This window comes from Oryx dammah, unplaced genomic scaffold (genome assembly GCF_014754425.2).
Source record: "Oryx dammah isolate SB20612 unplaced genomic scaffold, SCBI_Odam_1.1 HiC_scaffold_21, whole genome shotgun sequence".
In the NCBI taxonomy this organism is placed as follows: domain Eukaryota; kingdom Metazoa; phylum Chordata; class Mammalia; order Artiodactyla; family Bovidae; genus Oryx; species Oryx dammah.
In genome coordinates, this window is record NW_024070205.1 from 676,063 (window position 1) to 699,884 (window position 23,822).

General features: G+C 49.7%; 1 protein-coding gene across 2 annotated transcripts in view; it reads left to right on the forward strand.

Annotated features, from left to right (window-relative positions):
• Window positions 1-23,822, forward strand: part of PPP1R12B (protein phosphatase 1 regulatory subunit 12B) — a 165,287-nt gene that overhangs the window by 776 nt on the left and 140,689 nt on the right. The window lies entirely within an intron of this gene.

A 23,822-nucleotide genomic window follows, 5' to 3' on the forward strand; every position in this document is an offset into this window, starting at 1 on the left:
AGCCTGCCTCCCCGCGCCCCGACAGCCCCGCGGGCATGACGCGCCCCAGGCCGGGCCGCAGCCGTGGGCCGCCGTGTGTGCTCGGCCAGCACCTTCGCTGCGCCCGTCCGCTGCCCCCGTGGTCCGTGTCGCTGTCGGATTGGCTCCACCCTCCCTCTCCGTGTGGGGCTCCATCAGTTATTTCAGGGGGCCCGGAGCTGGACACCCTGCTCAGTCCTTGATTTCCTTCTGCTGTCTGTGCAAGGGGGTGCATTGGCGTGAGAGTGCGCTTCTGAAGAGTAACACAAGCCTGCGTCTCGCCGCTTCTCCGAACATGCTAGCCAGGAGCTTAGCACGCCTTCTCGCCCTGTTTCCAGTCCTTTCTTTCAGAGGAAAGGACCTTCTCTTTACTCTGCTAGTATCCGTGTTTTCTCACTCAGAACGGTGCCCCACCTCAGAGAGCAACCAGTTCAGTTCAGTCGCTCAGTCGCGAGCGACTCTTGCGACCCCATGGACTGCAACAGGCCAGGCCTCCCTGTCCATCACCAACTCGCGAAATTTACTTAAACTCATGACCATCCAGTCGGTGATGCCATCCAACCATCTCATCCTCTGTGGTCCCCTTCTCCTTCTGCCTTCAATCTTTCCCAGCATCAGGGGCTTTTCAAATGAGTCAGTTCTTCGCATCGAGTGGCCAAAGTATTGGAGTTTCAGCTTCAGCATCAGTCCTTCCAGTGAATACTCAGGGTTGATCTCCTTGCAGTCCAAGGGACTCTCAAGAATCTCCTCCAACACCACAGTTCAAAAGCATCAGTTGTTTGGCGCTCAGCTCTCGTTATCGTCCACCTCTCACATCCATACGTGACCACTGGAAAAACCGTAGCCTTGACTAGACGGACCTTGTTGACAAAGTCATGTCTCTTCTTTCTAATCTGCTGTCTAGATTGGTCATAGCTTTTCTTCCAAGGAGCAAGTGTCTTTTAATTTCATGGCTGCAGTCACCATCTGTGGTGATTTTGAGCCCAAAAAACATTTGTATAATTCTTTGCTGTTTAAAAATTATTTTATGTCTCACTGCATGTGAATCTCAGCAGTGATCCTTTGACGTAGGTGTTTGTTATTGATATAATAACCGTTTTATAGGTGATGAGTCTCAAGCTCGGAAAATTGTTGCTTGTATGGGATTAGAAGAGAGAGAAATTGCCTTTAGGCATAGATTTTTCAGATTTAAACCCTAGAGCTTTGTATTTCATCTATTAAGGAGCTGAGTATGTATAAGATGGATGCTAAGAGGACCACACGCATTTTAAATTTCTGAGCTCCGTGAGAGGCTGCGTTTTTACTTTCCAGATGTATTTGGGAGGTCTAGATTCTGAAAAAAACCACTTGAAGGGACCCTGGAGGATAGAGAAGTAGAAAGCCGTCTCTAGCTCATGTGTTCTTTATTGAGGCAGTTTTCTGGGTATGACTCAGTGGCCCCGTTTCTTTTAGCTGCCTCTGCCCGCTGAGTCTGGCCTGACCACACGTGTTTTAGCAGCGCCCCGAGACCAGCACCCAGTGCGAGGCCGCTCCTGGTGGCTCTTCCCACACCAGGAGACCGCCTTTCTGACCCCTTGCCCTGAGACTGGGCCTCTTGGAGTCTGTCTTTCCCTATTAATTGTGACTTGCAGCTCCTCTCAGTTACTGTGATCTTCACGTTCTGTGATCTCCTAAACTAGGAGAGGGTGGGGATGGCAGCCACGGCCTTTTCTCTGAAACGCCTGCACGCGCTGTGTGATGCTGCTCCCTGCTTGCAGAGCTCCTGGCGAGTTGGGTTGACCAGGTGTATCCAGTACTTGACAAATTTCATCCACAGACTAAGCTGCTTGAAGATTCGAGGGGAAACAACAGACTGTCTCTTTGTTTTTAATCAAGACGGGGCCTTTATTGGCTCAGGAACTCTTTTCCTAGTCAGTTTCCACAGAGTTACAGTGTGTTTTTCCAGGGCCTGAAGAACTCTTAAGGTACCTAAAAGGGTGTTTTCAAAACGTGGGGCTGAAACTGCCAGTGGCTGAACGGCCATCAGGTGTCTGCGTGCCTGTCCTTCTCTGAAGCGGAGAGTGGTATGCTCACCCGAATTACTTAGCTAAAATAGCCACTGGCCTGCAAGTGTGGTGTGATTTATCAGGATGATTGCTACTGGCCACGTTTTGGCCACGGCCTCTGGGCCAGCTGGGAGAAACCCCAGCAGACATTGCTGGACGATCCCTCTTCTCCCTCAAGGTTACAGTAAACGTTTTGTGTTTCAGGGCGCGGTGCCTTGACCCTGCTTTTGACTTAGACCGTTCTTTCTTGGCAGCCTTTGCTTCTGCCAGGAGGTGCTTGAATCAAAGATAAGTTCCAGGGCGCCTGCTAATAATGCTTGAAATAGATCCGGATAAGAAGTATCTTGAAGGTTAGCCCTGCTCTGGTGAAAGCCTTGGAAACTGATGCATACCAACTAGACATGAGCAAATAAATTAAGATTTGGTGTGTATGCACGGTCGTCAATGAAAAGGATGTTAATTGAGTTACATAACCTTGGAAGAGCGTGCTTGCTCACAGAGGAATTCCCATTTCGTTTGTGTGTCGATATTGTTGGGCTTGAAGTGTGGGCTTAAAGTTCAGTGTGGGCTGGTACTTTAAACATTTTCTTTCTACATGTTTATGTGGTAAGGCTTTTAGTAGTGCCTGTCTCGTGTCCTTAGCGTTACGCTCTTGGGTCCTCTGGGGCCAGATACAGGCTTGTAGACCTGTGTCGGCCAAGTTACCGGGCTGCTGAGAGGCAGCCCCTTGCTTTTGGAAAGACTTCCTGGGCTTTGTCAAAACGGGTGCCTGCGCTTCCTCCAGAATGCACTCTGTGAGCGCTGTGTCTGCAGGTGTGGGGAGGACGCTGATGCTGGTCCTCGGGGCTCTGCGTCCAAGACCGGTCTCCATCTGGACGACACCGAGAAGGCTAGAAGGACGCTGTGCCTGATGCCAGTTCAGGCCGCTTTCCTGGTGGTCTCAGAGTCCACGTTTGCGCCTCAGGGTCGCCCCAGACTGGAATTCAACTCCTAGTGGCCTCAGTCATTCTAGAGCTGCCTCAGTCTGCCCCTGTGTCCTGAGGAGAATGAAAAGGATCTGTTTCCCTGGAAGAGACTAGGCGGGGATAGGTGAGGGAAAGAAGGGAGAGCGGCTTCTGTTCAGTGAGACAGAGAAGACGAAGGTGAGAGGCCTTCGCTTCGGTTCCAGATGGTATGTCTGTGCGCCGATTTGTATGCTAAAGTAAAATGTGTATTCTTTTTTTAAATTGAGGTGTTTAAACACCTTGTGGAAGCCACCCGTGTTCCCAGTTTTTAATTTACGGCTGTGCTGGGTCTTCATTACTGTTCGGGCTTTCTCTAGTTGCAGCGAGCGGGTCCTCCTCTTCACCACGGTCGTGTCTCTTGTGGGGCCCGGGCTCTAGGGTGTGGGTGCGGGCTCAGTAGTTGGGCCGACAGGCTTGGTTGCCCCGCGGCACGTGGAATCTTCCCAGACCAGGGGGTCAAGCCCGCGTCCCTGCGTCAGCAGGCTGGTTCTTAGCCACGCGGCCGCCAGGGAAGCCCTGCAGCGGGCGTCTGACTCTGTGTCAGTCGCCGGTGTGCGGCCTCTGCTGCTGGTCAGCGCGCAAAGCCAGCTTTTCCCCTCGTGATGAGAGCTTTTAAGGTTCACTTTTCTTGGCAACTTTCAAACTTCCAGTGCGGACTTTTTGACCACGATCACTATGCTGTCATTACACGCCCAGGACTTATTTTATAACTAGGATAAAAGTTGTCTTCTTAACCTTTTCTTTTTTATTCCAACTTCATTATTTATTCCCCTTACAGTTCCACGTGTGAAGTGACTTACCCAGTATATTGGTGAATTCTGCTCGCTTTAGGGCCCAAGGTGATCTGGGAATAAATAAGAGAGCCTGTCGGCGTTTTCATCACTGTGGCTCCGGAGCACGTCTGCTGAGTCATTCTCGTGGCTGACCTTGCAGCCTGCTTCATAGGAGGCCACCTGGCCTTGCCTTCCCAGTCTTGTCTCCAGTTGTGATGCCGTCGTGGACTTCAAAGCCAGCTTTGAAAATGAGGCTTATTTTTATGGTGGTTTATTGGGAGGTGGGAGAGCTGGGGGAGTACAGACACACGTTGTTTAACCACCACCTTTTATTTGCTCCGTAGCCAAAGTTTTGTGCCCCTGCTTGCAGTCTCGTAAAGGAGCTGTCTGCTACGACGCCGGCTCCAGAACCTTTGCGTTTCACAGTAGCCAAGCTGTCGTGTGTGAGGATGAAGCATGGTTCTGTTACAGGCAGCAGGTTGGACAGGCCTTTCGTGAATTAGACTTGAGTCCTTCTTAGTTTCATCTTCACAGTGTAAGTGTGCATGTTTATAGTCTAGGGGTCCAGGCACTCAGTCATGTCTGACTCTTCACGACCCCATGAATCGCAGCACCCCAGGCCTCCCTGTCCATCACCAACTCCCGGAGCTCACTCAGACTCACGTCCATCGAGTTCGTGATGCCATCCAGCCATCTCATCCTCGGTCGTCCCCTTCTCCTCCTGCCCCCAATCCCTCCCAGCATTAGAGTCTTTTCCAGTGAGTCAACTCTTCTCATGAGGTGGCCAAAGTACTGGAGTTTCAGCTTCAGCATCATTCCTTCCAAAGAAATCCCAGGGCTGATCTCCTTCAGAATGGACTGGTTGGATCTCCTTGCAGTCCAAGGGACTCTCAAGAGTCTTCTCCAACACCACAGTCCAAAAGCATCAATTCTTCGGCGTTCAGCTTTCTTCACAGTCCAACTCTCACATCCATACACGACCACGGGAAAAACCGTAGCCTTGACTAGACGGACCTTAGTTGGCAAATCAGGCTACTCTGAGATAAATTCCACTACCATTTCAGTGTATTCCTTTCAGGTTTTTTTTTCCAGTTGTTCCTTATATTGAGTTTATCTGTGTGAAGACTGTATTTATAAAGCAAATCAGTCTCACACACTGTGCTTCCTGACTTCCCCTTGGTAACCGTTTTCCTGTCTCATTCAGTCTGCTTTGAAAGTGCAGGCTTTGCCGTTTGAATGCTGTGCCATTGTTAGTGCATGCTCCTTATATGTATATATGTATATTTTTTTGTTTGTTTGTTTTTTAATTTTTAAAATTTATTATTTTTTACTTTACAATATTGTATTGGTTTTGCCACACATCAACATGTTTATATATATATATAACATGCAGTATTTAGGCGAGAGCTCTTCTGCGATGATTAATTCGCAGCGCTGTTGCATGCCTGGTAGTATCTTGTGAGCCTGTGCTGATCTCTGCAGCAATCTGCCCGTGTCCACGGCGGGTGCCTGAAGCTGCAGGTGGCGTTGAGCCCTGCACGTACTCCACGTGGGTTGGGGTGCTGACCCCCACAGTAGCCAGTCCTCCGGTTCCAGGGCTCCGTGTCTGCAGAGTCAGCCCCCTGGGTACTGTCTAGCACCGCAGTTCATTTTAATGGAGGAAAGTCTGCTCTGAGTAGACCCGCACAGCTCAAGGGTCAGTGGTACTGTCTTTCCTCCCTGATGGGTGGGCAGCCTGGGCCTGCTGAACAGAGTGGGGTGGAGCCGGTCGGCCGGAGAGCTCATCAGAACGTTGGCTAATTTAAGACTTGGGAATTGCTCATTTCTGGAATACTCCGTTTGGTATTTTCTGGTGGCAAGTAACTGAAGAAAGTGACACCAGGGTTGGAGCGGGGCTGCTGTGTGTGCGTGTTGGTAGGAACGGCTTCTGGCCACACGTGACTCAGTCTGGTTTGGAGACGGGCAAGTGAGAAAGCAGCTCCTTTTAGCGAGGTGTGCTCTGCGACTCACTCCTCAGTGGAGGGACGAGGAAGGCAGTTCAGGGAGAGGGGTGGCAGCGGGGCGGGGCGGGGCGGGGCGTGCAGTCCTTGGTGGAAAGCTTTGGGTTTGGGCAGGAGAGGTGGCACAGCCGAAGCGTCAGCTCTTCGGAGTAGGAAGCTGTGGCTGGATTTCAGAATGAATGGGGACCGAGAGGAAGGAGCCCGCCGGGAGGGCGGAGAAGAGCGTTGTGCAGCCAGCTCCTGCCTGCGGGAGAGGCTGCCTTGTTCAGATAGGAGCGGGGCTCGGTCCAGCATGGGGCTCCGCTCCTCTGAAGACACCCGAGGAGGAGGATCCTGTCCACGTCCGTGTGGCTTGGGGCTGGTCATCTCCCCATCTAGGCTCCAGTTCTTCACGTTTAAAATGAGAGTTGGACACGAGCGTCAAGGTGAGCACTGCCGAGTGTGGGAGAGGATGGGAGGAAACACAGAGGAGCAGGAGGCGAGGCCGGCGGGAGAGAGGAGGCCGGCGGGAGAGAGGAGGCCGGCGGAGGCGCAGGCCGGCGGGAGAGAGGGGGCCGGCAGGCCTCTCAGGGCGGTTGGCTGAGGCGTGCCCCCCAGGGCCGTGGCTGTCCAAATCTTGGAACCCTGCGGAAGCCTTCCTCTCCAGGGGAAAGGGGCTTTGCAAGGTGATTACGCTTAGCGTCTTCGATGGGAGGATGAGCCTGGGGCTGTCTAGGTGAGCCCAACGTCATCTTCAGGGTCTTTATAAAGGGGAGCTGGGAGAGAACAGTCAGTCGTAGGAGACGGTGGTGGCAGAAACCAGAGACGGGAGCGTCTTGGGGGCTCTCTAGCCCAGGCCAGCGGGCAGCCTCTTGCCACCAAAAAGACCACGGGATGGAGTGCTCTGAGGAGCCTCCCCCAAGCGTGTCCTGCCAAACCTGGGTGTCGGGCAGTGAGACCGACTGTAGGCTTCTGTCCTCCAGATCTGTAGATGAATACGTGCACTTTTAAGCCACTGAGTTTTGATCCTTTCTTACAGCAGCAAGAGGAGAGCCATGAAAGCCCAGTGATACTGAGGAGTTTCAGGAATGAATGGTCAATAATGTGAAAGGAAATTGAGCAGGCCTGGGGGGAAAACTTAGATTTGGTCATTTATAATTTCTGAGAGAGCAGTTTCAGTGGGAAGATGTTTTGAGGACTTTTCATGGAGATTGTATCATGTTTTTACTGTTAAGGATAACTTAGTTTTCCTGTTGACTTTTGGAAGGGGAAAAATTAGGGCCCAAGATTGCTGCTGCTGCTAAGTCGCTTCAGTCATGTCCAACTCTGTGTGACCCCATAAACGGCAGCCCACCAGGCTCCCCCGGGCCTGGGATTCTCCAGGCAAGAACACTGGAGTGGGGTGCCATTTCCTTCTCCAGTGCATGAAAGTGAAAAGTCAAAGTGAAGTTGCTCAGTCGTGTCCTACTGTTAGCGACCCCATGGACTACGGCCCACCAGGCTCCTCTGTCCATGGGATTTTCCAGGCGAAAGTACTGGAGTGGGGTGCCATTGCCTTGAGAAGACTCCTAAAATGTTGGTTTCCAGTTAGTTCCAAAGGCTTTGTTACTCATGAGTGAGGGGTATTTTAGGATGCTAAGCTCGCGAGTCTGAATGAACTCCGGGAGATGGTGATGGACGTGGAGGCCTGGCGTGCTGCGATTCATGGGGTCGCAAAGAGTTGGATACGACTGAGTGAACTGAACTGAACTGAGCTGGTTCCTATTATCATTCATGATGGGAAGTTGGCTTCATAGCGGTTTCTGCTCTAGCCTTCTGGCTCTTGGAGGTTGGTGGGGGAGGGGTCACCTTCATCAATATTTGGCAGTTTCATGTAGTCCTATTTTCTTAAAGATGGTGGAAGAGGGAAGTTAATTGTTAATCTGTAGTGTCTCAAATAGTGATAATAAACCAGAAGAAAGATCCTAAAAATTTTTTTATTAATTAAAAAAAATTTTTTTTGGCTACTCATTGTAGCATGAGGGATGCCAGATGTTAGTTCCTCTCGAACCCGAGCCTCCTGGAGTGGGAGCAGTTCAGTTCAGTTTCAGTTCAGTCGCTCAGTTGTGTCTGACTCTTTGCGACCCCATGAATTGCAGCACGCCAGGCCTCCCTGTCCATCACCATCTCCCAGAGTTCACTCAGACTCACGTCCATCGAGTCCGTGATGCCATCCAGCCATCTCATCCTCGGTCGTCCCCTTCTCCTCCTGCCCCCAATCCCTCCCAGCATCAGGGTCTTTTCCAATGAGTCAGCTCTTCCCATCAGGTGGCCAAAGTACTGGAGTTTCAGCTTTAGCATCATTCCCTCCAAAGAAATCCCAGGACTGATCTCCTTCAGAATGGACTGGTTGGATCTCCTTGCAGTCCAAGGGACTCTCGAGAGTCTTTTCCAACACCACAGTTCAAACGCATGAATTCTTTGGTACTCAGCCTTCTTCACAGTCCAATTCTCACATCCATACATGACCACAGGAAAAACCATAGCCTTGACTAGATGGGCCTTAGTCGGCAAAGTAATGTCTCTGCTTTTGAATATGCTATCTAGGTTGGTCATAACTTTTCTCCCAAGGAGTAAGCGTCTTTTAATTTCATGGCTGCAGTCACCATCTGCAGTGATTTTGGAGCCCCAAAAGATAAAGTCTGACACTGTTTCCACTGTTTCTCCATCTATTTCCCACGAAGTGATGGGACCAGATGCCATGATCTTCGTGTTCTGAATGTTGAGCTTTAAGCCAACTTTTTCACTCTCCTCTTTCACTTTCATCAAGAGGCTTTTTAGCTCCTCTTCACTTTCTGCCATAAGGGTGGTGTTATCTGCATATATGAGGTTATTGATATTTCTCCTGGCAATCTTGATTCCAGCTTGTGTTTCTTCCAGTCCAGCGTTTCTCATGATGTAGTCTGCACAGAAGTTAAATAAGCAGGGTGACAATACACAGCCTTGACGCACTCCTTTTCCTATTTGGAACCAGTCTGTTGTTCCATGTCCAGTTCTAACTGTTGCTTCCTGACCTGCTTACAGATTTCTCAAGAGGCAGGTCAGGTGGTCTGGTATTCCCATCTCTTTCAGAATTTTCCACAGTTTATTGTGATCCACACAGTCAAAGGCTTTGGCATAGTCAATAAAGCAGAAATCGATGTTTTTCTGGAACTCTCTTGCTTTTTCCATGATCCAGCGGATGTTGGCAATTTGATCTCTGGTTCCTCTGCCTTTTCTAAAACCAGCTTGAGCATCACGGAGTTCACAGTTCACGTATTGCTGAAGCCTGGCTTGGAGAATTTTGAGCATTACTCTACTAGCATGTGAGGTGAGTGCAATTGTGCGGTAGTTTGAGCATTCTTTGGCATTGCCTTTCTTTGGGATTGGAATGAAAACTGACCTTTTCCAGTCCTGTGGCCACTGCTGAGTTTTCCAAATTTGCTGGCATATTGAGTGCAGCACTTTCACAGCATCATCTTTCAGGATTTGAAACAGCTCCACTGGAGTTCCATCACCTCCACTAGCTTTGTTCGTAGTGATGCTTTCTAAGGCCCACTTGACTTCACATTCCAGGATGTCTAGCTCTAGATGAGTGATCACACCATCATGATTATCTGGGTCATGAAGATCTTTTTTGTACAGTTCTTCCGTGTATTCTTACCACCTCTTGTTAATATCTTCTGCTTCTGTTAGGTCCAGACTGTTTGTGTCCTTTATCGAGCCCATCTTTGCATGAAATGTTCCCTTGGTATCTCTAATTTTCTTGAAGAGATCTCTAGTCTTTCTCATTCTGTTCTTTTCCTCTATTTCTTTGCACTGATCACTGAAGAAGGCTTTCTTATCTCTCCTTGCTATTCTTTGGAACTCTGCATTCAGATGCTTATATCTTGCCTTTTCTCCTTGGCTTTTCACCTCTCTTCTTTTCACAGCTATTTGTAAGGCCTCCCCAGACAGCCATTTTGCTTTTTTGCATTTCTTTTCCATGGGGATGGTCTTGATCCCTGTCTCCTGTACAATGTCACGAACCTCATTCCATAGTTCATCAGGCACTCTATCTATCAGATCTAGGCCCTTAAATCTATTTCTCACTTCCACTGTATAAGGGATTTGATTTAGGTCATACCTGAATGGTCTAGCGGTTTTCCCTACTTTCTTCAATTTAAGTCTGAATTTGGTAATAAGGAGTTCATGATCTGAGCCACAGTCAGCTCCTGGTCTTGTTTTTGTTGACTGTATAGAGCTTCTCCATCTTTCGCTGCAAAGAATATAATCAATCTGATTTTGGTGTTGACCATCTGGTGATGTCCATGTGTAGAGTCTTCTCTTGTGTTGTTGGAAGAGGGTGTTTGCTATGACCAGTGCATTTTCTTGGCAAAACTCTATTAGCCTTTGCCCTGCTTCATTCCGTATTCCAAGGCCAAATTTGCCTGTTACCCGAGGTGTTTCTTGACTTCCTACTTTTGTATTCCAGTCCCCTATAATGAAAAGGACATCTTTTTTGGGTGTTAGTTCTAAAAGGTCTTGTAGGTCTTCATAGAACCGTTCGACTTCAGTTTCTTCAGTATTATTGGTTGGAGCATAGACTTGGATAACTGTGATATTGAATGGTTTGCCTTGGAGACGAACAGAGATCATTCTGTCGTTTTTGAGATTGCATCCAAGTGCTGCATTTCGGACTCTTGTTGACCATGATGGCTACTCCATTTCTTCTAAGGGATTCCTGCCCACAGTAGTAGATATAATGGTCATCTGAGTTAAATTCACCCATTCCAGTCCATTTTAGTTCGCTGATCCCTAGAATGTTGACGTTCACTCTTGCCATCTCTTGTTTGACCACTTCCAATTTGCCTTGATTCCTGGACCTGACATTCCAGGTTCCTATGCAATATTGCTCTTTACAGCATCGGACCTTGCTTCTATCACCAGTCACACCCACAACTGAGTATTGTTTTTGCTTTGGCTCCATCCCTTCATTCTTTCTGGAGTTATTTCTCCACTGATCTCCAGTAGCATATTGGGCACCTAATGACCTGGGGAGTTCCTCTTTTGGTATCCTATCATTTTGCCTTTTCGTACTCTTCATGGGGTTCTCAAGGCAAGAATACTGAGAAGTGGCTTGCCATTCCCTTCTCCAGTGAACCACATTCCGTCAGACCTCTCCACCATGACCCGCCCGTCTTGGGTTGCCCCGCGGGCATGGCTTGGTTTCACTGAGTTAGACAGGCTGTGGTCCTAGTGTGATCAGATTGACTAGTTTTCTGTGAGTATGGTTTCAGTGTGTCTGCCCTCTGATGCCCTCTTGCAACACCTACCATCTTACTTGGGTTTCTCTTACCTTGTTGTGGGGTATCTCTTCACGGCTGCTCCAGCAAAGCACAGCCGCTGCTCCTTGCCTTGGACCAGGGGTATCTCCTTACCGCCGCCCTTCCTGACCTTCAATGTGGGATGGCTCCTCTAGGCCCTCCTGCCTGCGCAGCCACTGCTCCCGGGTTGCTCCTCTTGGCCACCGCCCCTGGCCTTGGGCGTGGGTGCCTCCTCAGGGTCACCGCCCCTGACCTCGGATGCAGGGTAGCTCCTCTCCACTATTCCTGCGCCGTCGCAGCCTGGCACTCTAGGCTGCTGCCCCTGACCTCAGACGCAGGGTAGCTCCTCTCGCCTGCGCTCAGTGCGCCGGCTCTCAGCCACCGGCTCGTCTTAAACTCTGGGCCGCCAGGGAAGTCCCAGATCCAGATGCAAGATCCTGACCTAGAACTGACTCAGGGCAAGGAATTGAATTGAAACCTCATTTGGGTTACTAGTTGAATTGGTGACTTTTTTTTTGTTTTTTGCTTTAAATTTATTTTTTTTTTCTGCCTTTGAAGTATAATTTAAGATATTTTTCTTAAATTTTAGACTGTAATCAATTTGAATAAATTTGCCGTTTAATCAGGCATGTAGAGTTTGTGTTTGTTTCATAAGGCAGGTTAGTTGGAAAACTGAAGCCTTAGCTTTCAGTATAGAGAACTGATCCGTGTGTAGTTTCTGAGGCAGTATTGTGTGCAGTGTGCTTGTTGGGGGTTACGTAAGGATTCAGAAAAGACTTGTTCTTACGGTCCTGACAGACCATGGTACTGGGGCTGTTTGGGGAACTGTTCTGCAGCCGGCAAAACCTGGCTTCCACCTATGAAATTTTGGTCTAGTGACCCACTTCCTTTTTCTTTTTAAACTTTTAAATTATGAAATATTTCTACATACAAAAAGAGTAGTATAATTAATTCTCAAAAGTTGGCAGCTCATGGCCAATCTTGTTTCATTTTTACATCTTTCTTTCCCTGGCCCCCATATACTGGGTTATTTTACGGCCAGTCCTAATTATCACATACTTTTATTTGTAAATATTTCAACATGTATTTCTAAGAGATAGGAATTTAAATGAAAACAATTACAAATTCATTAACACACGTAAAAATTGAGCACTCACTCCCTAAAACTGTAAGGTATCCAGTGGTGTTTAAATTTCCCTGGTGGTTCATGAGGTTTTTTTTTTTTTTTTAGCAATTGGTTTATTCAGGTAAGATCTGCATTTTCGTTCCTGTGTGTCTTAAGCCTCTCTTAATCCATAGTTTCCGCTCATTTTTTCCTCTGCAGTTTATTTGTTGAAAACCTGAGTTGTTTGTACTATAGACTTGCCCACCAGTCTTGATTCTGTTGACTGCATGCTGATATGCTAACATGGTCTCCTGTATTTTCCATAAACGGATCGTCAGATCCACAGATTTGATCTGATTCAGATGTGACTGTTAGGCAAGAGTATTTCATAGGTGATGGTATATCCTTCTGTCAGGAGGCACATGAAATCAAGTTATCTGTTTGTGGTTGTGTGGCTGGTGGTGGCCTAAACAGAATCTTGAAGTTTCAAGCCTGTCTTAACTAGACCTGAATTCTGTTAATCAATAATTACTGCACTCTTCCAATTATCATCACATCTCCCTTTGTTGACCTCTCCTTGGGAAACCTGAGACCAGTTCAAAGCGTGTAAATTGTGAACCTTGTCTCTTGCTGGCAAGCTTAGATCAGTGCCCTGGTGTGTAAGAGTTTGTCAGTGACGCTGACTGTAAGGATCGAAACTTCATCACCTTTTCAGATCTGTTCCGTTAACTCTTAGCTGAAGTTCCCCCTATTTTGAAATATTGTTCAGAGTTTCAGTTCAGTAATATGGTTTCTTGCCCCTGAAGATTGCACCAGCCCTGAGCTTCGTTATAAAAAAAACCTCGAAGGACAGGCTCCAGAGAAAAGTCAAAAGACAGAGTAGCTCGGCTGCACAGGGAGAGGAGAGCCGCTCCTCCAGGCGCGAGTCCGCACCCGGGAGCGGGCAGAGGAGGCGCGAGTCCGCACGGAGCGTCCGCGCCACTGCGGCAGGCGGGGCGCTCGTCCTTGCTCGCGTGGAGACTGCGTTTGTGGGGCCCTTTGGGGCCAGGAGAGGCCTGCCCTTCCAGCTGGGCGGGGCTTTCACAGTAGGGGGTGCTACGCACCGTGTTCATTTTAAACTTTGTTTTGTTATGAACACAGTTTTATGAGCTGTGTTTTATTTATATGGGACATTTCCTGGGAAGCAGGTTTATTTTCTGTTTCTCTGCGGTGTTTTTGCCGGGTATCTGTTTTCAGTGACTTTTACTCTCACTCACTCATTTTGAAAGTTGGCTGGCCTAGCCATGAGATACGGCTCTGAAGTCCCAAATGCTGTGCTGGGTTCTCGGAATTCAGCTCCACTGTTCCGTGCTCAGGCCTCTTGCTGCCTTTCCTCCGCGTGTTTAAACTGCCCGCTTTGAAGGTAAACTGCGTGGAAAATGAGGTCAGAAGGATGACACCTCCCTGTCAGTGCTCGGGATACAGGCTGATAGAGTCCTGAGAGCCTTCCTACCTGCTGGGAGCTTGGGGCCCGAGCGAGGCGGCCTGTCCGCTTGTGCCCCACCTGCCCTGCGGGGCTGGCGTCGGAGGGTCCTCCCTGCTGGGACTCTCAGTGCTCAGAGGGCATTCGCCGCTAGCGCAGTTGCCAGGGGCAAGGAGATGCTGTGTGCCCACTCGGCTGTCTCTGCTGATGCCCGTTAGCGCCAGCATCGCCTCGGCCCCAGGGGTTTTTGTTGCTCAGGCCTGTCTGACTCTTTGTGACCCCATGGACTGCAGCAATCCAGGCTTCCCTGTCCTTCAGTATCTCCCGGAGTTTGCTCAAACTCGTGTCCATTGAGTCGATGATGCCGTCCAACCATCTCTTCTGTCATCCCCTTCTCCTCCTGCCTTCAGTCTTTTCTAGCATCACGGTCTTTTCCAAGATCGGCTCTTTGCATCAGGTGGCCAGTGTACTGGAGCTTCAGCTTCAGCATCAGTTCTTCCAATGAATATCGAGACCTTTGTTGGCAAAGTAATGTCTCTGCTTTTTGATATACTGTCGAGGCTTGTCTAGCTTTTCTTCCAAGGAGCAGCGTCTTTTAATTTCATGGCTTCATTTTCTCCAGTGGTTTTGGAGCCCACGAAAATAAGACAAGTCACTGTTTCCACTTTTCCCCCATCTGTTTGCCATGGAGTGATGGGACCAGATGCCATGATCTTCATTTTTTGAATGTTGAGTTTTAAGCCAACTTTTTCACTCTCCCCTTTCACTCTCATCAAGAGGCTCTTTAGTTCCTCTTCACTTTCTGCCATTAGGATGTTATCATTTGCATATCTGAGGTTATTGATATGTTTCCCAACAATCTTGGTTCCAGCTTGTCATCCATCCAGCCAGGCATTTCGAATGGTATACTCTGCATAGAAGTTAAATAAGCAGGGTGACAATACACAGCCTTGACGCACTCCTTTCCCCATTTGGGACAGGTCTGTTGTTCCGTGTCCAGTTCTAACTGTTGCTTCCTGACCTGCATACAGGTTTCTCAAGAGGCAGATAAGGTGGTCTGGCATTCCCATCTCTCTAAGAATTTTCCAGTTTGTTGTGATCCACACAGTCAAAGGCTTTAGTCAATGAAGCAGAAGTAGATGTTTTTTTCTGGAATTCCCTTGCTTTTTCTGTGATCCAACAGATATTGGTAATTTGATCTCTGGTTCCTCTGCCTTTTCTAAATCCAGCTTGTACATCTGGAAGTTGTTGGTTCACATATTGCTGAAGCCTGTCTTGAAGGATTTTGAGCATAATTTTGCTAGCAAGGCTTTTCAGTGGGAAATAACTCCGAAGTGTAAGTCAGTGTCTTCATTATTGTGAAGAAAGCTATTACTGTATCTTCCTTACTTTTTTTTTAGTATCTAGAGAAGAGAAATTTCTTGTTCTTTTTCCATATTGCACTTCTGAGGTTTGAATCTTTAAAAATTTAAATGCTCCTTCATTTAGTTTTTTTGGCCGCAGATTTATTGTTTCTTAGACGCCAGGTCCTGTGGTGGCTGCCGGGGCACACAGGTGGCGTAGTCCCTGCCCTCAGGGATTGGGTAGCTCAGTTTCAGAGTCCCTGTCCGGCCCGGATTGCTTCTGGCTAGGGTCGCCTCCGTTCTCTGTTGCCCTGTCCATGGTAGGAGTGGGCAGAGTGTCGGTTATCTGCAGTCTGCCTCTGTACACTTTAGAGAACCCGCCTTCTCCAGCCTTTAATCTGATAAAACGCCCTTGTCTTTAATGAGGTCGACTTCCAGGCCGTTAGTCATTGTCCTCTGTGGGTCTCCCGTCTCCCCACTTCCCGCGGGCTCGCTGGAGGCAGTGGAGGCCTGCTCTCTGGGGCCGTGCTGGCGGAAGGGTTGCTGGAGCAGCGCTGGACGGAGAGCCTCAGGCCTGGCTGTGCGCGTTGCTTTGTCCCGGGACCATCACGCTTCAGGCATCACAGCAGAAAGGACCTCGGAGGGCAGCATCTGAGCCACCTCTGTCATTTTTTGCAAATGAGCAGCCTGAGCCTGGAAAGAAGCTGAAAGGATACCATGAGCATGGAACAGAGACTCAACATAATGACATGTTTTATCTGTAAAACAAACCAGATTTCTGCTTGGCAGTCTCTTCTGTTTCTGAAAATGCAGTTGTTTCCAAGATAACTTAGAGAAAAACAAAATATTCTCAATTCTTTTGAAGCACTTTTGAAGAAGGACGATACCGTATGACTATATTTCTCTCTGAAAAGCTACAATATAATTGATACATAATGGGGTAATTATTCACAATTCAAGAAAATGAATCAGAGTTCTTTTAAGTATTTCACATTTTATTTATTCGTCTTTGTATTTACTGCTAATCACATAACTTTAAAGTTAAATTATATAAAAGGAAAAACAGTCATTAGTGCAAACACCACCTTAAACACATTAACAGTTTTTATTTTTATTCCTTCCCAGATCGCGTTAATTTTCACAAATGTTGGACTCGCAGAGCTCGCTGCGTGTCGTGACTCGCTGCACTGTGCTTTTTCCTGTTCTTATTTCCTTTGCCTGAGCAGTTCCAAGTACGTGGTGTTATTCCATTTACTGATGAGTAGAGTTGGGAACCTTGATCCTGTAGGTCGGCCTGACTTGGGAGCTTCTGCTTTCTGCCAGGATGTGCTGCTCTTGGGAAGTCCTGCTGTCTTCTCCGTCTGGACCATCCGTTTACTTTCGGAAGGCCTCTTGGATGCGTGCTGCTTTGTAGGGGAGGTTTCTTTCTGCGGTCTGTCTCTCCTCCGATTCCAGCTTAGTTCTCTGTTTGCTCAGTGTGAGATAGCGCCCAGAGCTCTGCGTCCCCGCCTCACTCAGCGTGGCACACGCAGAAATGACAGCATTGGGGCCGGAGACGTGGGAGCTTGGTATAAAAAACCGTGACATTTCTGAATATATCATGGTAAAACCTATTCAGATCAAACTTTAATTGTTAGCATTAAAATCTGTTTTAAAATTGAGGTATAGTTGATTTACAGTGTTGTTAGCATTAAAGTCTATAAACAATGAATAGACCAAGAAGTAACAATCAAGAAATTAATAAAAGCACTTGTTTTATTGAAGAACATCTAATGATATCAGCTGTGTCCGTGCTGACGCTGATGATTGTGACGGTCGTGACGAACACGCACATGTTCATTTTCGGTAGAAAAAGAATATATTTTGTGTGCTTGCAAAACGTCCATCTTTGCTGATGTTAAACAGTGTAGACTGAAATAAAAACAGGTTAAAACGAATCAGTCAGAAGAGAGAAGGCTGTGCTGTGGAGTCGCCCTCGACAGTGGAGCGCGCCGACGCTGTAATCACTAAATTCAGGAGCCACACAGATTAAACACGATTTTACCCCCCTAAGATTTTTCACTGGCTGCCAAACATTTTTTTAATAGTAATACAAAATTTCATTCAGAAGGTCTTTGTGTCACACTTGTAGCCCATCTGTAACGCAGGGATGACTGGGGCTCCCCGATAAAGCCTTTTAGCTTAAACACATTGATAGGAAGAGCTCAGTGAGTGTTGGTGGTTGTTACGTTGAGTTAGTGTCACAATCTGGTTAAGATTATGAGCTTTGGAGTCAGATACGCCTGGCTTATCTGATAATCCTGGCTTAGCTGCTAACCTTACCTTTGTGTATGCTGGCTGAACCTAAGTGCCTGATTCGCAGTAGGCGCTTAGGTGACTTCCCTTAGTCCTGAGAGGAAGACCGCAGCCCTTACTGTGGACCTCCCCACCCCGCCCTGCCGGGCGTTGTGGGATCTCCTGCCCCGTTAGCCCTCTGAACTTGGCCCCTTTGGAGCACAGACGTTTAAAATGTTGATGGTGTCCAGTTTATTTTTTTCCTTCTGTTGCGAGTGCCGTTAGTGTCATGTCTAAGAAACGACCGAGAGATGTGTAGTCATGAAGCTCGCGTCTGCGTCTCCTTGTGTGGGCCTCATAGTCTCGTCCTGGCGTGCTGGCCTTTGACCCATCCTGTGCTTTCCGTGTGGTGTGAGGAAGAGGTCCAGCTTGATTCTCCTGCGAATATCCAGGTGCCGCAGCACCTCTTGCTGCGAAAACTCTGAAGGGTAAATCTTCCTGTTTTGGTCTGCAGATTTTGACCAGCAGCTCAGAGAGTGTTGAATAGTAATTGTGATGGAAGGCGTCTTTGTCTGTTTTCTTTCCTTAAAGAGACATCTCTTATATGTCTCCATTAAATGTGCTGTTTGCTCTTTTTTAAATAGTTCCTTTTGAGTAAGCAATTTCTTTCTAATTTTTTGTTTTTTAAAAACTTTTTTTATTGGGAAATTTAATACACATTCAGAAAAGTACATATGAAACAAAACTATATAATTAATGGATTTTTATAAAGCAGAGGCCTGAGTTACCGTGACCTTGGTCAACTACTGTTCCAAGATCAGGAAAGAGGGGTAAGCTTCTGATACCTTCGATGTTAGAACCATTAGTTAATAAGCCCAGGACGTTTAAAAGGTGGTTAGGGTGGCGTCACACGCAGTGTTTTCTGACGGTGGCCGTGCCCCCGAGAGGCGCCAGTTGCCAGCTGTGGTTTGGCTGAGCCGCTGCGGCTGCTCGCGTTTGCACTTCCAGGATGCCCCTGCCTTGCCAAGGTCTGCCCTTGGGTGGGTCACAGGCACCAGGCCCTTCGCGCGTCCCGTTTGCTGTGTCTCCTCGCTCCGTGAGCGGCGCCTCCCTCTGCCCAGCTGTCATGGGGACCTGGGTGGCGTCTGTGACGCCATGTTTTTCTGGACTCACTCGCTCTGCAGTTCAGGGTTCCTCCAGGACTCCCCGCGTTAGGTGCTTCCTAGGCCTGCGGGTGTGTAAGGACCAAGACAGACGTGGTCCTCTGTTGGCCTCCAGCCCCCAGCCCCTGTGGGTTCGTCTCCGGGCGCCTCTCGAGCCGCCTGCTGCCATTCGGTCTCTTGTTTGTTCCGTGGGTCCCAGCCTTCACCTCTTACCTGCGTCACAGGAGGAGTCTGCTGGGTCCCGTCTCTCCTCCGGTTTCCTGCTCTTTGAGCTGAGAGTTGTGAACGTCCCGCGCTCCCTGAAGCCGTTCAGCGGCTCTCCAGGCCCTTCTCGCCGTTCCCGGCCTCGGGTTCTGCGCCTTCAGCTGCGCGGCTGTCTGTCGTCCCCACTTCCCCAGCCTCGCTGCGCCTCTCCTTGGCCTGCCCACCTCGAGGGTCTCAGGGCCTCTCAGCCCCCTCCTCCCACGGTGGCCTCCCAGGGCCGTGTCCCGTGGTGCCTGCTTCTGTGCCTCCCCCGGTATCTTACGCTTACCTGTCGTGGGGCGCTTGTCATACCGTCTTTTGGCTTCTTATTTCGCTGCCTGTTTTCCCTCCGCCAGACTTTAAGGTCTGGGGGTCCCGGAGCCGCGCCTGACTCATTCACCGTTATGTTGACCGCATCCAGCATACCACCTGTTAAACTGTAGACGTTGGGACTAGCTGTTCACTCAGTGAGTGAATTCAGGAGGACAAGGGGGTAGTGGCAAGGGAGGAGCCGGGAGTTGTTCCGAGAATGATTTACTGAGAGTGATCAGAATTGGAATTTGAGTTCCTATTTATAGGCTGCAGGGTATATGATTTTCTTTCTTAGTAATTGGTTCTTCTTTCAGATTTTTTTATTGGTTAAACTGTGCTTGGTTAGGACTTAGAGGGAATTAGGAATTGAGTATCATGTTCTTATGTCTTTTAAAGACAAACAGAACAAGGAGAGCGTAAACCAGGATTTAGGTGCTAAAAATATTGCAGAATCTGGAGCCTTGACCTTCAAGCAGTATGTCAGCGTGAGGAGTACAACTGTTAGGAGTGAGTGTCTCTGATAGAGACAGTTTTTGCGGTCAGTTCAGTTCAGTTGCTCAGTCGTGTCCGCCTCTTTCCGAACCCGTAGACCACAGCACGCCAGGCCTCCCTGTCCATCACCACCTCCCGCACCTCATGCCCATCTAGTCGGTGATGCCGTCCGACCATCTCATCCTCTGTCGTCCCCTTCTCCTCCTGTCCTCAATCTTTCCCAGCATCAGGGTCTTTTCCAATGAGTCAGCTCTTTGCATCAATCTGTCTTGCTCACAGACAGACTGCTGTGTTCAAAGTACTACAGCTTCTGTATCAACTTGAAGCAAATTCTAAATTGAGTGAATTGGTAGAAATATGAGAATTATAGTAATGATAAAACATTTTTTATTATGGTTTGGAAATTGGTGTGTAAATGCAGTCTTGTACCTAAAAAGACTTACATCCTTTTAGAAATCATAGGTGAATTAAATAAAATTAGTCTTTATTTTAATTTGATATGAAATTGCCCCAGAAGTTGTCATTTGTAATAAAGTAATATGAAAAGGATCGTTAAAGTGGTTCAATATAATGTAAATGTGGAATAAAAGAATAGGGGAGCGAACCAGAGTCCGTGACGGACAGCGCGTCTGTTCTCTGAATGCTGGCACTCTCCTGTGCCCTCACGTGCTGCAGGGCCCGCAAGGAGAGGGTAGAAGAATCAGCCTCCTCCCCCAAGGACGTGACACCTTTGGGTGGGATGAGACGTTATTGTGGGAGCAAATAATTCCTGGCTGTGTACGGGGTGTGACTGTGTGGAATGGACAGTGTGGTTCTGAGGAGGTCGAGGTTGCTTTAGTTGGAAAAGGCACTGTTTGGCGCAGGTTGTTGGGCATCTCTCAGCTGCTTATTGAGTAAAGAGAGTGGCTGTTTTGGCGCAGAAGAGCAATGTGAGGAGGAAAGTGTTTTAAATGATTAACGTGATGACGGGTGTTTCCGGTGGACTGACTGAACGAGAGCTGGGCATGGAACAATAGCCGGGCTCCAGATCGGGAAAGGAGTGCATCAAGGCTGCGTACTGTCACCCTGCTTGTTATGCAGAGCACATCATGAGAAACGCTGGGCTGGAAGAAGCACAGGCTGGAATCAAGATTGCTGGGAGCAATATCAATAACCTCAGCTATGCAGATGACACCACCCTTATGGCAGAAAGTGAAGAGGAGCTAAAGAGCCTCTTGATAAAAGTGAAAGAGGAGAGTGAAAAAGTTGGCTTAAAACTCAGTATTCAGAAAACGAAGATCGTGGCATCTGGTCCCACCACTTCATGGCAAATAGATGGGGAAACAGTGGAAATAGTGAGAGACTTTATTTTGGGGGCTCCAAAATCACTACAGATGGTGATTGCAGCCATGAAATTAAAAGATGCTTGCTCCTTGGAAGGAAAGTTATGACCAACCTAGACAGCATATCCAAAAGCAGAGATATTACTTTGCTGACTAAGGTCCGTCTAGTCAAAGCTACGGTTTTTCTAGTGGTCATGTATGGATGTGAGAGTTGGACTGTGAAGAAGGCTGAGTGCTGAAGAATTGATGCTTTTGAACTGTGGTGTTGGAGAAGACTCTTGAGAGTCCCTTGGACTGCAAGGAGAGCCAAACAGTCCATCCTAAAGGAGATCAGTCCTGGGTGTTCATTGGAAGGACTGATGCTGAAGCTGAAACTCCAATCCTTTGGCCACCTGATGGGAAGAGCTGACTCATTGGAAAAGACCCTGATGCTGGGAAAGATTGAGGGCAGGAGGAGAAGGGGACGACAGAGGATGAGATGGTTGGATGGCATCACTGACTCGATGGACATGAGTTTGAGCAAGCTGCAGGAGTTGATGATGGACAGGGAGGCCTGGCGTGCTGCGGTCTATGGGGTCAGAAAGAGTCGGGCATGACTGGGCGCCTGCACTGAACTGACCGACGGGCTGAGGCGGAAGAAGCAGGAGTCAGGATGCGCAGTGGCATGTGGAGTGGCTTCCGTGGCCCCGCGACGGGGGAACCCAGAACGGTGAGACTTCCCAGACAGAAAGCAGGAGAGGCCGGAGGCAGAGGCGGCCTTAACATTTGGACGGTGTGCTGAGCTCCAGCAGCTCCTCATTCAGCTCCCGTCGGCTGCCGGATGCTGGGCGCACTGGTGAGGAAGCCCCGTCCGCCGCTCGGCCGTGAGCAGGCGCGGGACGGCACGGGGAGGCTGGTGAGGGGCAGAGAGGGGCCCAGGCCAGGCGTGTCTGGCTGGAGGTGAGGCTGGGAGACACCAGGCCACTGACGTGCGCTCAGCAGTCAGAGTTGGAGAAGGGCTTGGGCCTGAGGCGTGTTGGAGTCAGAGGCGACAGGCCTGGGGGCCGTGACCAGGTGTGGTGTCCTCTCCCCCGTGGCCCCAGCTCACTTCGTGTGGGGTGCTGGCACTGCCCCCTCCCGGCCCGGCTCGCCTGAGCTGCTCAGCAGAGCAAGAGAAACCCATGGCGTTCCTCCCTGGCTGCAGACATGCTGAGGTTTACGGTGGGGCAGCAGCAGATGTTCAGGGCGGGACACGGGCCGGGCCGTGCGGGTGTCAGCCCTGGTCCCGCCACGCAGCGCTCAGGCCGGCCGCTTCCTCGGTGCCGGCTCACCGCAGGTGAGGGGAGGGTGACGGCAGTCTCCGACTCGGGCTGCTCTGAGCACCGGTTCATCGAGCGTGTAAGGTGCCGAGCACACTGCCGGCACAGCGCGCGTGTCCTGGCTGGGGACGCAGGCTGTGCGATGCCCCGTCTGGGTCCTCCTTACGCCTGCCAGCGTCGTCGTCCCAGTGACTGCGCCTCAGGGACCACCCACATCTTCACTCTTTGCTGGGAAGGAAGGTGACCTAGTCATCATTTACGTAAGAAAAGGAAAGGCCGTTTGGGGCTCCTTGCTGTGTCTCCTTGCCCCTCCTCTCAGAGGCTGGCCGCGCCCTCCCCTGCCCCGGCCCTCTGCCCGTCTCTGCCATCGTGCCCCTCTCGCTGCCTGTCACCTTCTGTCCTTCAAACACTGCAGGCGTCTCCACTCTCACAGCTGAAGCGGCCTCCAGAAGACCGGTCCCTCAGTCTTTGCGGTTTTCAGACTTTGCTTCCTTTGTCCTCAGATTCTCTGTTCTGCTCTAACTCCTGCGTTCTACTGAAACTGCTTTCCTAAAGGTCACCACTTTTTCAGACTTCCTAACCGCCTCGCCTTGCCTTCCTCCTTGGTTTCTTTCCTTTTGGGCCATTTCATATGTTGTGCACTTGGCTCCTTTTATTACTGAGAACTTTTTTTGTCCTTCGGGTTCATTGCTTGTCCCCCGCTGTTCTCTTGCATCCCGAATCCCTCCTTCCTACTGACCCCCCACTGCCCCTCTTCCCAGACGTTCACCCTCGGCCTGCTCGGTCGCCTCTCGTTTCTTTGTCGGTGGCCTTGCCCGCCCCAGGGCCTCGTCTGGAGCTTCTGCGTGGGTTGTGTCCAGGTCTGTCCAGCCCTCCGTCTTGGTATTTCCAGAGCAAAACTGTTTTCATGCCAGACACAGACCTGTTCCTTCTGCCTTGTCTTTGGGGAGGAAGTTATCATTTCCCTGTTGCTGCCCATCCGACTGCATGAGAATCAGCCTCGCCGTGGTGAAGGTGGATGCGAGAAAGCACCCAAGCCGGCAGGTCTGGGGCAGCCCCGGGGCCCCCTCCTGGGGTTCAGCACGCTGGGAGTTGTGGCGGCCTCCATGGAGGTCAGAGCAGACCTCCCCCGCCGTCTGCTGTCAGCACAGCGTGCCAGCCCTCTTAAACGTCTCCACGCATGCCGGGGGCCCCTGCGGGCCCGTGTGCTCGGCGTGCGCGTGGAACGCCGCGGGATCCTGCGCATCTGCCGACGGCCCCCGTTTCCCCTGGCGCACGCTGGGAGCCCGTGTTAGTGGCACCCACAGCTGTCTGTGAAACACCAGTCTAGTCACGGAGCTCATACTCAAAACATGGTCACTGCCGAATCTGATGCCACACCACAGTATTTCTTAGCATACAGAGGCCTGGGCCCCCTTAGGAAACCCCAGGTCAGTGGGCCCAGCCTGGCAGTCCGTCTTCCCCTGCATGCAGACCGTTCTGATGCGGTGCTGCGTTTGGAAACCCCTGGAATGCAGGCAGAAGGCAAGCAGTGTGACATCCATGGTGTTTCAGCCCATCTTGGCAGTTTCCATCTGGCCTCCTGGCCACGCTTGGGGACGAGCACAGATAGCACCTGCCCCTGCCTGCCCGCCCTCCGCTCCAGCTCCCACAGCTCTGTCAGCC